This window comes from Gossypium arboreum, chromosome 11 (assembly GCF_025698485.1).
Source record: "Gossypium arboreum isolate Shixiya-1 chromosome 11, ASM2569848v2, whole genome shotgun sequence".
Taxonomy (NCBI): Eukaryota; Viridiplantae; Streptophyta; class Magnoliopsida; order Malvales; family Malvaceae; genus Gossypium; species Gossypium arboreum.
Window position 1 is genome coordinate 49,057,468 of NC_069080.1, and position 15,934 is coordinate 49,073,401.

The window sequence follows — 15,934 nt, forward strand, 5'->3', positions numbered from 1 at the left end:
TACCTTTTTACTGAAAACCGATGACTAGATCTAAGTCTCGTTATTCCAAAGATCCAAGCCTTCGATCAAACCTCTAGAAGACATTAATCACCAAAATAAATCATCGGTTAAAGACCCTTAAAGCCCTATGCCCAAATCGACAGCCTCCCTAGATTTTAGGGACTTCGGCTTTTCTAAATTGTAAGATAAGACTAGATCTGAGGTGATGAGCACTTACCACTTATTCCTCTTTGATTTCTACATAGATCTGATGCAAATCTATTCTCTAAACAATAGTAGAACTCGAATCCAGGAGATCTGAAGTTTTGGCTATGAGTCCCTAAATCTATGGTATTTTAGCTTTTTAAGTGATGAAGAAGATGACGATTTGAGGCTATAAATTTGAAGTAATTTTTTCAAAAAATACTTAGGGTTTAGAGAACATGAAAGTTGATCAAAAAGAACAAAAATAACTGAAGGATTTTGGCTTGGAGAAATCGGCACAAGAAGTGAGTTTTCGGGATTTCGGCTTTTATGGCAATCGACTATGGAGGTTTTGTGGATGATGGATTGACAGAGGAGGTGTGACACCCCTAATGTGACCCTAGTCGGAGAGTGGTTTCGGGACCACAAAACCGAGTCACAAGAATAATTAGGTGTTATATTCTGTGCTTATTGTATGTGGAATTTGTATGCGTAAATATTTCGTGCCTTGATTTTATTAATTAGGTGCTAATTCATAAGAAAGGACCCATGTGTTAGGACTTGAAAATGTGATAGGTGAATTTTTAAGTGGCCAAATAATGCATGAAGTAAAGACATGAGCGATTTGCATGTCAATTTAGCCAACTATAGGAAGTGGCCGCCATGGTAATGAAGATGGGCAAAAGAAAACATGTCTTGAACATGTTTTGCTAATGGTGGATGTTAGAAATAATAAAATAAAGAGCATGGGCAAAGGGAACATGTTTCAAACATGTCTAGTTAATGGATCATGTTAGAAAGAATAAAGAAATGGAGAAAAAGGGAAATGATGAACAAAAAAAAAGAGTGTGGATGCCCCCTTGTTGCCGTGAGTTGAGGAAAAGAAAGGAGAAAAATTTTGTTGTTCGTCCTTTCTCATTTTGTTACAATTGCCATGACTTGAGAAGAAGAAAAAAAAGTGTTCATGTTTTCTTTCTTTTGCTATTGCGAAATTAGAGGAAGGGGAAGAAGGGAGATTCGGCCAAGGTGGTTTTCTAGATCAAGGTGTGTTCAAGGGTACCTTTGGATGTATATACAACCTTTAGGTGATGAGCCTAAATTTTATCTATTTCATGGTTGGGTTTGGGGTTGATGGAGAGTTAGAATTGGCTAAGGAGCCTAACAAAAACATTTTGGTTGATACCTTGATGCCATTATCATGCTAAGTTGAATGGTGGATGCACTCTTGGTAAGGTCAAGGAAGTTGAGATTTCTTGTGTGTGTCTAGGCAAAATGTCGAATGATTTAGTGTTGGAGATAGGAGCTTACTTAGAATGATAAATTCTTCTCCTATGATTATTTTTCTTGCATGTTAAATGGCTCCTACTTAGCCATGCAAAATTTGTAATTTGTATGGATGATTGGAGCATTCGGCTAGGGTATAAATGAAGGGATTTTGGTTGTTTCATCTAAGTATGGATGATGAATGTGCTATGGAAAGAAATCGGTCTTCCTATGAATATGATTCGTGAATGTTTATATTAGTAAAATAATTTATGTTCAAACACTTGAGGATTCGGCATTGTCCATGACTATTGTGTTTAGGAGGTGATTTTGATTATTTCGAATATTGGAAAGTAAGAATAGGTGTGATCGGTCATGGGAATTTGAGATGTTGTACATTAGAATTGAAAATACTTGAGACTAGGTTACCTTAATAGTGATAATACATTCGGCCTTGATGCATTAATTGAATGTTGGCTAAGGTTTTGATATTTTGAACAAGGATAGTTGTGAATGGAGTGAAAACCATTAAATTATACACATAAGTATCCAGCAAGAAATTTAACTACTAAATGTATTTATACTAGGAGATCAAGACATCAAAAGGGGAGAATCAAACAAAGGCAAAGCAAAGATAATCGAGTAGTCGATTGGAAATCGTTTCATCCAATATAAGGTAAGTCATTAAGCATATATTTGGTATTGTTTTAAATGATCATAATATCTATGCAATTATGTTTAATGAGATGATATGTAAATGAAAATGTATGTGTATGGAATGATGACATTGTTGAATGTAAAAGAAATAGTGAAATGTGTAGAAAGTTGCTTTCGGCACTAAGTGTCTGGGCAATACGTGTGTCGGTGTGAGATTGGCACTAAGTGTGCATGCTGGAAATATATGGCACTAAGTGTGCATGCTGGAAATATATGGCACTAAGTGTGCATCCTGGAAATATACGGCACTGGGTGTGCGAGCTCGAAGGGTATGGCACTATGTGTGCGGGCTTAAATCACATGGCACTAAGTGTACGAAATCGAGTATTAAGCACTGTGTGTGCGTACTCTATATATATATATATCTCCGATCGAACAATTATATGGAGGGTGTGTCTTCATCGAGTGGAGTATGGACAGCGGAAAGAGTAAGTACCTTGAGTTCGTGGCTAATAGATACTATGTTCATGCTCAGGGTTGAGTCGGTAAGTTTTAAATCTATGTGATGATTTCAATTGCATGATTGTTGCGGAAATGAAATGATGAATGGAAATTGCTTCAAATATCCTATTGAATAGTATATGAAATGTAAATGTATGACTTGGTATGACATTGATCCGAAAGGTCTAAGGAACTATGGTAGTTCGGTATGGTGGAATCTTTGGGCCTTGTTTCATTATTTCATTTTATGATAATTTTAGTAACGGATGGTTGTGAAATGCTTATGACTTCTTGAGTTATAAACTCACTCGGTGTTTTCTTGTCACCCATTTTAGGTCTCTTGGACTCGTATCGTTTGCATCCTCGGAACCGTCGTTGAAGTCATCACACCTACTGGAAATCTTTTGGTATTGTCTTCGTAGTTGAACTAGGAGAACATTTGGCATGTATAGGCTATTTTGTTTTGTTGAATCTCGGGTTGTAAACTTTAAGCCATGCGAAAATGGCCTATGTGGTCGGTTGAGTGTGAATCTAAAACCTATAGGCACGAGCCTTAGAAACCTTAATTTTGATAAGGTGGCCATAGTTTGTATTATGTATGATGAAATAGTTGGCCATGGAAGAATTATGAAATAGTTATTGTTTGCTTTAGTACCGAGATGCTGCCAAAGCAGAGTGAGGTGAGATGGAAAAATCACTAAAAATAGTAGAAGTAGAATTAAATAGTGAATAAATTATGAAATTCAACCTTGATGAATCTATTTTCATATGGACGAAACGAAACGACCGTATGAGCTGTATTTTAAGAGATATTCAGGTTTTCGCGAAACAGGGCCAGAACGGTTTCGGATCCCCTGCTCCGACTTTGAAAATTCACTATAAATTAACCAGAGAGAATTAAAAGTCATGATCTATATTTGCAGATTCCCTTGCGAGTCTAGTTTCTCTAGAAACAAATGGCATAAGTGTTGGAGCCACATGCAGGAAGATATCCAAGTCGTAGTACACAAAGGTCGGTGTAGTCGAACCACAAGCAGGGAGACTTTAACTAATAAACTGTACTAATTGGCTCGACCAAAATTCTAGAAAAAATTTGTAGATGGGTGAGTCTAGTTTCAGGGAAAATTGACGGAACTCATTTTGAGTTCGGAACTCGAGATATGATTTTAAGGTGACGATGCAGCATTAGCTAGCTTTGCACAGAGAATGTAAATTAAATAATTCCAAAAGAGAAATAAGGAAGTAAGCCGGTAACACCACGTGGTCAAATCCGATGACGGTCACGAGTTTGGGGTGTTACATTTAATTGGTATCGAGCTATGGTTTAGTCGGTTCTAGGACTACCATAGCGTGTGAATCTAGCTATACATGCCAAATTGTTAGTGCTTAATAATGTGATGACTTGACGGTTGAAGTTTTTGTTTTGATTAACAAATGGAACCCGGGGTAGAGACCCTTGGCGGATGACGTTGAAAGTGTAGCGGCTGCTCCGCACAAGGGACGCTGCTGTTGAGCCTCGATCATCCGCGAATAATCAAAATGAAGGCGAAACAAGCCTTTTCACCATGATGAATGAGTGGGTCGCGCAATATGCCCGAACCAATCCGCTGTCCAACCATTCCGAATTTAAATATCGCACCCAAGAGCCCGCAATGCCTCCGATTCTCGATCCCGTGAGGTTGAGTAAACCACCAGAGACTGATTAGGAAGCGAAATTTGAGGAGTTCAAGGCCATAGTTACTGATGATGCCGAAAAGGCCGAGTTTTGGCTCGATAACACCATTCGAGTGTTAGATGAACTGTCATGCACACTCGATGAATGTCTTAAGTGTGCTATATCCTTGTTGCGAGACTCAGCTTACTATTATGGAGGACTTTAATTTCCATAGTCCCAAACGAACGAGTTACTTGGGATTTCTTTCAATCAGAATTTCGAAAGAAATACATTAGTCAACAGTTCATCGATCAGAAGCGTAAGGAATTTTTGGAACTCAAGCAAGGCCGTATGACAGTATCTGAATACGAACATGAGTTCGTAAGACTTAGTCGGTATGCCCGAGAGTGTGTGGCTGATGAGGTTGCTATGTGCAAAAGATTTGAAGAAGGATTGAATGAAGAGTTAAAGCTACTAGTGGGTATTTTGGAGATAAAGGAGTTCGTAACACTAGTCGAACGAGTCTGCAAGGCGGAAGAACTTGGAAAGGAGAAGAAGAAAGTTGAATTTTAAGCAAGAGATTATCGTAAAAGATCGGTGAGTAAAGCTCCGTTCTCGGCGGTAAAGAAGTTCAGGGAGGACACTAATAAGTCGAGGGCGACAGCGGGAATTTCCATCAGAGCCCGACCATTGACGGACTCCCGAGCTACTTCGGTAGCTAGTGTGGGCAATAATCGTCTAGAGAGACCTGAATGCCCCCAATGTGGAAGACGACACCTAGGTGAATGTTAGGGTAAGTCTGTTAATAGGGCCTATTATGGATGCGGTTCGAAGGACCACTTCATTAGAGATTGTACGGAGCTAGATGAGAGTAATAAGATGCAAGGTGTAAGACCTAGTGGAACGATGGGTAGAGGTAGGCCCCCGAGAATTTCTGGAGGTAGGGGTGGTAATCAGAGAGGAGCCTCTGATACGGCTGTTCGATCCGAGACCCGTGCTCCTGCTAGAGCATATGCCATCCACGCACGAGAGGAGGCATCCTCCCTTGACGTTATCAACGGTACTTTTACTCTCTTTGATACTAGTGTGATTGCATTGATTGACCCGGCTCTACTCATTCATATGTATGTGAAACCTTAGCATCCAAAGAAGACTCTACCGTTGAGTCTCTTGAGTTCGTAATTCAGTGTCCAACCCTTTGGGTCAATATGTACTCGTTGATAAAGTGTGCAAGAGATGCCCCTAATAATTCGAGAATCCTATTTTTGGTGATCGATGCTTCTACCATTTGATGAATTCGATGTTATTCTTGGTATGGATTGGTGACCGTACATGATGCGATGGTGGACCGCAAAGGAAAACCATTGATTTGAGGAGTGTAAATAACGAGGTAGTCCGAGTCGAGTCTACTGATTTAAAAGGAGTGCCAACGATAATATCTTCTATGACCGCTCGGAGGTATGTGAAAAAGGGGTGTGAAACATACCTTGCGTATGTGTTTGAAAGTAAAGAGACGGAAAGGAAACTCGAATCGGTACCAGTGGTTTGTGAGTATTCGGATGTTTTTCCGAGGAGTTCCGGATTGCCACCGGTTCGAGAAGTGGAATTCGCATCGAAGTTGTACGGGTACTACGCCGATTTCAATAGCCCGTATCGTATGGCATTAACGGAATTAAAGGAATTGAAGGTTCAATTGCAAGAATTGACGGATAGAGGTTTCGCTCGACCGAGTTTTTCTCCATGAGGCGCACCAGTATTGTTTGTGAAAAAGAAGGATGGAACTATGAGATTGTGCATCGACTATCGTCAGTTGAATAAAGTGACGATAAAGAACAAATATCCATTGCCACGAATTGATGATTTGTTTGATCAATTAAAGGGAGCCTCAGTGTTTTCAAAGATAGATTTGAGGTCGAGGTACTATCAGTTGAGGGTCCGAGAATCGGACATACCCAAGACTACTTTTAGAACGAGGTAAGGTCACTACGAATTCTTAGTGATGCCGTTTGGGCTCACTAATGCCCCTGCGGTATTTATGGATTTAATGAATAGAATTTTCAGGCCATACTTGGATCGGTTCGTAGTTGTATTTATCGATGACATTTTGGTCTATTCGAGAGATGGCGAACATCTTGAACACCGAGGCTAGTGTTGCAAATCTTACGAGATAAGCGATTATCGCAAAGTTCATAAATGTGAATTTTGGTTGAGAGAGGTTAGCTTTTGGGGCACGTGGTGTCCGCGACGGTGTCGAGTGGACCCGAACAAAATTTCAGCCATAGTTGATTGAAACCTCCAAGGAATATTGCCGAAGTTAGGAGCTTTTGGGGCTTGCCGGATACTATCGACGATTTGTGAAAGGTTTTTCGGTGATAGCTGCACCGATGATGAAACTACTCCAAAAGATGTTAAGTTCGAGTGGTCGAATTTGTCAAGAAAGTTTCGATCGACTAAAACACTGCTTAACCGAGGCCCGGTGCTAGTACAATGAGTCCCAGAAAGAGTTTGTCATATCTGATGACGCATCCTTGCTTGGGTTAGGTTGTGTGTTGATGCAAGAAGGTCGAGTTGTGGCTTACGCGTCGAGACAACTAAAGCCGCATGAGAGAAACTATCGACCCATGACCTTGAACTAGCGACCATAGTGTTCGCCTTGAAGATATGGCGGCATTACTTGTTTAGAAAGGTGTCATATTTATTCGGACCATAAGAGTCTTAAATATCGATGACTCAAGGAGATCTAAACTTGCGACAAAGGCGTTGGCTTGAGTTGTTGAAGGACTATGAACTTGTCATTGATTATCACCCGTGAAAGGCCAACGTGGTGGTGATGCTTTAAGTCGTAAGGCACTGCATGCGCTTTGAGAGCGATGGATGCTCATCTATCCGTTTCACCCGAGGAGGTGCTAGTAGTCGAATTAGAGGCCAAACCGTTATTGATTCATCAAATACTTGAATCTCGGAAGGTCGACGCTAAATTGGTCGCTAAACGAGTCGAATGTGTTTGAATGAGGAATCGAATTTCAGATTGACGACAATGATTGCTAGGCGTTCAAGGGTCGATTATGTATTCCAAGGATTGAACTTGTTTCGATGATTTTGAACGAGGCTCACATGAGTCGAATGTCAATCCACCGGGTAGTACTAAAATGTACAATGATCTCAAACGCCAATTTTGGTGGCCGGTATGAAACGAGACATTTCTGAATTTGTTTCAAGGTGTCTGATATGTCAACAAGTGAAAGCGGAACATCAAGTGCCATCGGGATTACTTCAGCCGATCACGATACCCGAGTGGAAATGGGATCGAGTCACCATGGACTTTGTGTCCGGACTGCCATTGTCAGCGAGTAAGAAGGATGCGATTTGGGTTGTTGTTGATAGATTGACTAAGTCGGCTCATTTTATCCTTGTCCGCACGGATTTTTCGCTCGATAAATTGGCAGAATTATACATCTCCCAAATTGTTCGATTGCATGGGGTGCCTATTTCTATCGTGTCGGATAGAGACCCAAGATTTACATCGCGATTTTGGAAGAAATTGCAAGAGGCTTTGGGTACCAAGCTGCATTTTAGCACTGCTTTTCACCCCCAAACCGATGGTCAATCCGAACGGATAATTCAAATACTCGAGGATATGTTGAGATGTTGCATCCTTGAGTTTAGTGGCTCATGGGAACGGTATTTACTTTTGGTTGAATTAAGCACAACAATAGCTTTCAAACAAGTATTAAGATGGCGCCTTACGAGGCTTTATATTATCGTAAATGCCGTACACCATTGTTTTGGACCGAGCTCGGTGAAAGCAAAATTTTCGGGTGGATTTGATTAAAGATCTGAATGAAAGTGAAAGTAATCCGTGAAAGTCGAAGATAGCCTCCGATCGTCAGAAGTCGTACGCAGATCTGAAACGAAAAGACATCGAGTATCAAGTGGGAGATAAAGTGTTTCTTAAAGTTTCGCCTTGGAAAAAGATACTCAGATTTGGCCGTAAAGGCAAATTGAGTCCGAGGTTCATTGGGCCATATGAGATATCCGAACGAAGTCGGTCCGATTGCATATCGTTTGATTTTGCCCCGAACTCGAAAAGATTCACGACGTCTTTCATGTTTCGATGCTTCGACGCTATAGATCTGATCCATCGCATGTGATTAGTCCATCAGAGGTTGAAATGCAAGCCAATATGAGTTACGAGGAAGAACCCACTCGTATCCTAGCTCGGGAAGTGAAAGAGTTACGAAACAAGAAAGTTCCGTTAGTAAAAATGTTATGGCTCAAACACGGGATAGAAGAAGCTACATGGGAACCCGAGAACTCTATGAAAGAACGATACCCAAGCCTATTTACGGTAAGATTTTGGGGACGAAAATCTCTTAAGTGGGGAGAGTTGTGACACCCTAATGTGACCCTAGTCGGAGAGTGGTTTCGGGACCACAAAACCGAGTCACAAGAATAATTAGGTGTTATATTCGTGCTTATTGTATGTGGAATTTGTATGCGTAAATATTTCGTGCCTTGATTTTATTAATTAGGTGCTAATTCATAAGAAAGGACCCATGTGTTAGGACTTGAAAATGTGATAGGTGAATTTTAAGTGGCCAAATAATGCATGAAGTAAAGACATGAGGGATTTGCATGTCAATTTAGCCAACTATAGGAAGTGGCCGCCATGGTATTGAAGATGGGCAAAAGAAAACATGTCTTGAACATGTTTTGCTAATGGTGGATGTTAGAAATAATAAAATAAAGAGCATGGGCAAGGGAACATGTTTCAAACATGTCTAGTTAATGGATCATGTTAGAAAGAATAAAGAAATGGAGAAAAAGGGAAATGATGAACAAAAAAAAAAGAGTGTGGATGCCCCCTTGTTGCCGTGAGTTGAGGAAAAGAAAGGAGAAAAATTTTGTTGTTCATCCTTTCTCATTTTGTTACAATTTCCATGACTTGAGAAGAAGAAAAAAAAGTGTTCATGTTTTCTTTCTTTTGCTATTGCGAAATTAGAGGAAGGGAAGAAGGAGATTCGGCCAAGGTGGTTTTCTAGATCAAGGTATGTTCAAGGGTACCTTTGGATGTATATACAACCTTTAGGTGATGAGCCTAAATTTTATCTATTTCATGGTTGGGTTTGGGGTTGATGGAGAGTTAGAATTGGCTAAGGAGCCTAACAAAAACATTTTGGTTGATACCTTGATGCCATTATCATGCTAAGTTGAATGGTGGATGCACTCTTGGTAAGGTCAAGGAAGTTGAGATTTCTTGTGTGTGTCTAGGCAAAATGCCGAATGATTTAGTGTTGGAGATAGGAGCTTACTTAGAATGATAAATTCTTCTCCTATGATTATTTTTCTTGCATGTTAAATGGCTCCTACTTAGCCATGCAAAAATTTGTAATTTGTATGGATGATTGGAGCATTCGGCTAGGGTATAAATGAAGGGATTTTGGTTGTTTCATCTAAGTATGGATGATGAATGTGCTATGGAAAGAAATCGGTCTTCCTATGAATATGATTCGTGAATGTTTATATTAGTAAAATAATTTATGTTCAAACACTTGAGGATTCGGCATTGTCCATGACTATTGTGTTTAGGAGGTGATTTTGATTATTTTGAATATTGGAAAGTAAGAATAGGTGTGATCGGTCATGGGAATTTGAGATGTTGTACATTAGAATTGAAAATACTTGAGACTAGGTTACCTTAATAGTGATAATACATTCGGCCTTGATGCATTAATTGAATGTTGGCTAAGGTTTTGATATTTTGAACAAGGATAGTTGTGAATGGAGTGAAAACCATTAAATTATACACATAAGTATCCAGCAAGAAATTTAACTACTAAATGTATTTATACTAGGAGATCAAGACATCAAAAGGGGAGAATCAAACAAAGGCAATATTTGGTATTGTTTTAAATGATCATAATATCTATGCAATTGTGTTTAATGAGATGATATGTAAATGAAAATGTATGTGTATGGAATGATGACATTGTTGAATGTAAAAGAAATAGTGAAATGTGTAGAAAGTTGCTTTCGGCACTAAGTGTCTTGGGCAATACGTGTGTACGGTGGCGAGATTGGCACTAAGTGTGCATGCTGGAAATATATGGCACTAAGTGTGCATGCTGGAAATATATGGCACTAAGTGTGCATGCTGGAAATATACGGCACTGGGTGTGCGAGCTCGAAGGGTATGGCACTATGTGTGCGGGCTTAAATCACATGGCACTAAGTGTGCGAAATCGAGTATTAAGCACTGTGTGTGCGTACTCTATATATATATATATCTCCGATCGAACAATTATATGGAGGGTGTGTCTTCATCGAGTGGAGTATGGACAGCGGAAAGAGTAAGTACCTTGAGTTCGTGGCTAATAGATACTATGTTCATGCTCGGGGTTGAGTCGGTAAGTTTTAAATCTATGTGATGATTTCAATTGCATGATTGTTGCGGAAATGAAATGATGAATGGAAATTGCTTCAAATATCCTATTGAATAGTATATGAAATGTAAATGTATGACTTGGTATGACATTGATCCGAAAGGTCTAAGGAACTATGGTAGTTCGGTATGGTGGGAACGCTGGGCCTTGTTTCATTATTTCATTTTATGATAATTTTAGTAACGGATGGTTGTGAAATGCTTATGACTTCTGAGTTATAAACTCACTCGGTGTTTTCTTGTCACCCATTTTAGGTCTCTTGGACTCGTATCGTTTGCATGCTCGGAACCATCGTTGAAGTCATCACACCGGTTGGAAATCTTTTGGTATTGTCTTCGTAGTTGAACTAGGAGAACATTTGGCATGTATAGGCTATTTTGTTTTGTTGAATCTCGGGTTGTAAACTTTAAGCCATGCGAAAATGGCCTATGTGGTCGGTTGAGTGTGAATCTAAAACCTATAGGCACGAGCCTTAGAAACCTTAATTTTGATAAGGTGGCCATAGTTTGTATTATGTATGATGAAATAGTTGGCCATGGAAGAATTATGAAATAGTCATTGTTTGCTTTAGTACCAGATGCTGCCAGCAGCAGTGAGGTGAGATGGAAAAATCACTAAAAATAGTAGAAGTAGAATTAAATAGTGAATAAATTATGAAATTTAACCTTGATGAATCTATTTTCATATGGACGAAACGAAACGACCGTATGAGCTGTATTTTAAGAGATATTCAGGTTTTCGCGAAACAGGGCCAGAACGGTTTCTGGATCCCCTGCTCCAACTTTGAAAATTCACTATAAATTAACCAGAGAGAATTAGAAGTCATGATCTATATTTGCAGATTCCCTTGCGAGTCTAGTTTCTCTAGAAACAAATGGCATAAGTGTTGGAGCCCTGTACAGGAAGATATCCAAGTTGTAGTACACAAAGGTCAGTGTAGTCGAACCCTGAAACAGGGGAGACTTTAACTAATAAACTGTACTAATTGGCTTGACCAAAAATTCTAGAAAAAAATGTGTAGATGGGATTATGAGTCTAGTTTCAGGAAAAATTGACGGAACTCATTTTCGAGTTCTGGAACTCGAGATATGATTTTTAAGGTGACAGTGATGCAGTTAGCTAGCCTGCCTGGAACAGAAATTAAATAATTTCAAGAGAGAAATAAGGGAAGTAAGCCCGGTAACACCACGTGGTCAAATCCGGTGACGGTCACGGGTTTGGGGTGTTACAGGAGGTGAGTAAGGTGATCAGAAGGTTTCGGCTAGAAGAAAAAGAAAAAAGGAAGAAAGAAAATGGAGGAAAAAGAGAGGAAGAAGAAATTGGCACCAAGGAGAAGGAATTTGCGTTTTCGACTTTTGTGAGAACTCAAAAAGGATGAATGGCAGTGAAAGCTTTCAGGTGGCTAACCCTAATTCTCCAAGACAGAAAAAGAAAAGAACCTAACCCTAATATCAACTAAAACAATCGGCCCAACCTCCCTAAGGCCCTTGCCGAAATTCACTTAAGTGATCACATGCCCGACACATGCCTAAAATTAAAAAGTAACAATATGCTTACCTTGCAACTTGAACCCTGGACCTTTAATTCCTTCCCAGACGCCATTTTTTAGGAACTTAGTGGCGCCACCTTGCCACTTTACCAAGGCCTTATTTGTGTCGTAACTTACGAAGTTCTTCTTAAAAGCCCACTTAACCAAGTCTCCTATTCACTTAAAATCCAACCTTGATATTTTACTGTGTTTAACTTAGGCTTAGGACTTCTAAAGGCCCACTAACACATTTAAACACAATTCCAATATTCAGAACACAAAAATTTCAAAATTTACCAAAAATCACAGAAACCCGGAAAATCCCGAAAATCAGGGCGTTTACAGAAAACATCACTTGGGAATTTTTCCAAGCAGAGTTTAAGAAGAAATACATCAGTCAAAGGTTTTTAGACTTGAAGCGAAAGGAGTTCCTAGAACTCAAACAAGGAAATAAGACAATAGCAGAATACAAAAGGGAGTTTGTAAGGCTAAGTCAGTATGCAGCTGAATGGGTTCAAACCGAGTCAGAGATGTGTAAACGCTTCGACGAAGGTCTGAATGAGGAAATCAAGTTGTTGATTGGGATTCTTGAAATATGGGAGTTCGCTGCATTAGCTGATCGATCCAAGAAGGCCTAGGAGCTCAATAGTGAAAGGAAGCAAGCAAAGAGAGAAGATCAAGTTTTGAGCAAGAGATCCAGCGGTAAGACGCTCTCGTTTCCCACGAAGAAGTCAAAGAGCCAACATGAATGCTCTACTTCATGAGTAGGGCATTCGGGTAGAGCGAGAGGCTCCAAATGACGTAATCAGAAGTCTTCCTCCCCGATGGTGACTAGTGTTGGGAGTGTAGATGATCAAAAGCCAAAGTGTAAAAGCTACAACAAATTTCACTTTGGAGAGTGCTGAATGAAGAGTGGTGCATGTTACAGATGTGGTTCTCTTGACCACTTCCTCAGAGACTGCCTAGAGTGAACTGATAAAGAAGTGGAAGTAGCACCGAAGTCGAGTACTCTTATTCCATGAGGTAGACCTCCGAGGTATCTTGGAAGTGCTAGTGGCAGACGGATTACAGCTAAAGAAAATACAAAGTTAGAGGCTCGAGCCCCAGGAAAAACGTATGGAATACGCGCTCGAGAGGAATCCTCTACTCTTGACATTATCACGGGTACTTTTTCTCTTTTTAATACTTGTGTTGTTGCCTTAATTGATCCCGGGTCGACACATTCATACGTTTGCATGAGATTGGTGTCTAGTATGAATATACCCATTAAACCCACAAAATTTATAATCAGAGTATCGAACCCATTCGGCAAGTCAATCCTGGTTGATAAAGTCTGTAAGAATTTTCCTTTGACAATTTAGGGTCATTGCTTTTCGGCTAACGTTATGTTATTACCATTTAATAAGTTTGTTGTAGTACTTGGTATGGATTGGTTAGCCCTGCATGATGTAATTGTAAACTGTGGTAGCAAGTATATTGTATTGAAGTGCCCAGATGGTGAGATTCTAAGGGTTGATTCAAGAGAATTAGATAAACCGCCGGTTGTAACCACCTCATTGGTTGCGCAAAGATATATGAAAAAGGGGTATGAAGCCTACCTTGCTTTTGTGTTAAACACTAAGGAAACAGGGTTGAGAATTGAGTCTGTGCCAATAGTATGTGTTCAGACATGTTCCCGGAGGAATTACTGGATTACCTCTTGAAAGAGAAATAGAGTTTGATATTGAACTAGTGCCAGGAACGGCTCCTATTTCTATTACTCCGAACAGGATGGTACCAACCGAACTGAAAGAGTTAAAAGTACAGTTGCAAGATCTGACGGATAAAGGTTTTGCAGGACCGAGCTTTTCCCCTTGGGGAGCTCCCGTATTATTTGTAAAGAAAAAAGATGGTTCAATGAGGCTATGTATAGATTATCGGCAATTGAACAAGGTGACTATCAAGAATAAGTATCCTTTGCCAAGGATTGATGATTTGTTCAACTAGTTGAGGGGAGCCATTGTGTTTTCAAAGATGGACCTGAGGTCCGGCTACTATTAGTTGCGAGTTAATGAATTGGATGTACCTAAGGCAGCTTTCAGGACGAGGTATAGTCACTATGAATTTCTTGTCATGCTATTTGGGTTAACAAATGCACCGGCCGTATTTATGGACCTAATGAATAGAATATTTCGGCCATACTTGGACAAGTTCATCGTTGTGTTTATTGACGACATTCTGATTTATTCCAAAGATGAGACAGAGAATGCAAAGCATCTGATAACTCTGTTGTAGACTTTATGGGAAAAACAATTGTATGCTAAGTTTAGCAAGAATGAGTTTTGGCTCCAAGAAGTAGGGTTTTTGGGTCACATTGTTTCGGGTGATGGCATCTGAGTTGATCCAAGTAAGATCTCTACTATCGTTGACTGGAAACCGCCTAAAAATGTAACAGAGGTTAGAAGCTTTTTGGGCTTAGCCAGTTACTACCAAAGATTTGTGAAAGGATTCTCCATGATAGCGACTCCAATGACGAGATTGCTATAGGAAGACGTTAAGTTTGGATGGACAGAAAAGAGTCAGTAGAGTTTCGAGAAAGTTAGAGACGCTACTGACTGAAGCTCCTGTTCTAGTATTGCCCGAGTCGAGAAAAGAGTTTGTGGTCTACAGTAATGCATCCTTAAATGGACTGGGTTGTGTACTTATGCAAGATGGCAGAGTGATAGCCTATGCTTCACGGTAGTTGATGCCACACAAGAAGAATTATCCGACAAAGGACTAAGAGCTTGCTGCCATTGTCTTTGCCTTGAAAATTTGAAGGCATTATTTATATGGTGAGACTTGTCATATATTCACAGACCACAAGAGTTTGAAGTATTTAATGACTCAAAAAGATTTGAATCTAAGACAGCAGAGATGGTTAGAATTAATTAAAGATTATGCGCTGATCACCGATTACCACCTGAGAAAGGTGAATTTGGTCGCCGACGCGTTAAGTAGAAAATATTTGTTTACACTAAGAGCCATGGATGCTTGATTGGCATTGCTTAATGATGGTTTAGTCCTGGTTGAGCTAAGGGCTAGGCCGACATTTCTTCAGGAAATTTATGATGCTCAGACTAATGATAGTGACCCCAATGTGAGACGGGCAATGAATCAGATTTTCAAATCAGTTCTGATGGATGTTTGATGTTCAGAGGCAGAGTCTGTGCACCGAGGAATAATGAGCTTATTCGAAAAATCTTGCAAGAGGCACATGATAGTCATTTTTCTATTCATCTGGGAAGTACCAAGATGTATAATGATTTGAAGAAAATGTACTGATGGAACCGCATGAAAAGAGACATCTCTGAATTTGTATCAAAATGCTTGATATGTCAGTAAGTCAAAGCTAAATATCAAGTACCTTCAGGTTTATTACAGCCTATGATGGCTCCCGAATGGAAGTGGGACAGGATTACTATGGACTTTGTGACAGGATTACCATTGACCCCGAAAAAGATAGATGCCATATGGGTTGTAACACCCCGTACCCGAGACCGTCGCCGGAGTCAGACACGAGGGGTTAACGGGCTTAATCCACTTACTTGCACAGTTCATTTTAAAAATTTCCAGACAGCCGGCTAACTGTGTCACTGTCACCTTAAAAATCATATCTTGAGTTACACAACTCGAAAATCAGTTTCCTGATTTTTCCCTGAAACTAGACTCATATATGCACCTAAA